Raw genomic sequence first — 764 nt, forward strand, 5'->3', positions numbered from 1 at the left:
AAAAGCTGAGAATTTCCTACCTTGAAATCTACAAACATTGATCAAAATGATTAAAAACGTATATAGAGATACAACCCATGTTGATGGTTTGGAAAAATTAATATTGTTAAATGATTGTATAACCCAATGTGATTTAGATTTAACACAATACCCATAAAAATCCCCATCAGTTTTTGTTAAACAAAAAACAGGCTGGGAAGAGTGGCTCATGTCTGTTGGCCAGGCTGGTCTCAAAGTCCTGACCTCAAGTGATCTACCCACCTTGGCCTCCCAAATGCTGGGATTACAGGCGTGAGCCACTGCGCCTGGCCCAATCCTCTTAACATAAACACTTTAATGTCAATTAATGCTTGAACTCAATGTTTTAAGTCAACTCAAACTCAAGTCAATGCTGAATTGACTCTAATGTCAATTAATCCTTGCTATACTCATTGCATTTGGAACTATTACCTCAAAAATGAATTCTCTGATATTCTGCAAGTAGTGACCTCAGACTGAAGACCTTGCCACACATATGACATTTGTAAGATTTCTGCCCATTATGGATTCTCTGATATCTACTGTGGTGTGAATGCGAAGTAAAGGCTTTGCCACAATCATCACATTCGTGAGGTTTCTCTCCTGTATGAGATCACCAATGTGGCTCAAGCCTGTAATCCCAGCACTTTGGGAGGCCGAGACAGGTGGATCACAAGGTCAGGAGATCGAGACCATCCTGGCTAACACGGTGAAACCCCGTCTCTACTAAAAAATACAAAAAACTA

This window comes from Mandrillus leucophaeus, unplaced genomic scaffold, assembly GCF_000951045.1.
Source record: "Mandrillus leucophaeus isolate KB7577 unplaced genomic scaffold, Mleu.le_1.0 Scaffold114, whole genome shotgun sequence".
Lineage (NCBI taxonomy): Eukaryota > Metazoa > Chordata > Mammalia > Primates > Cercopithecidae > Mandrillus > Mandrillus leucophaeus.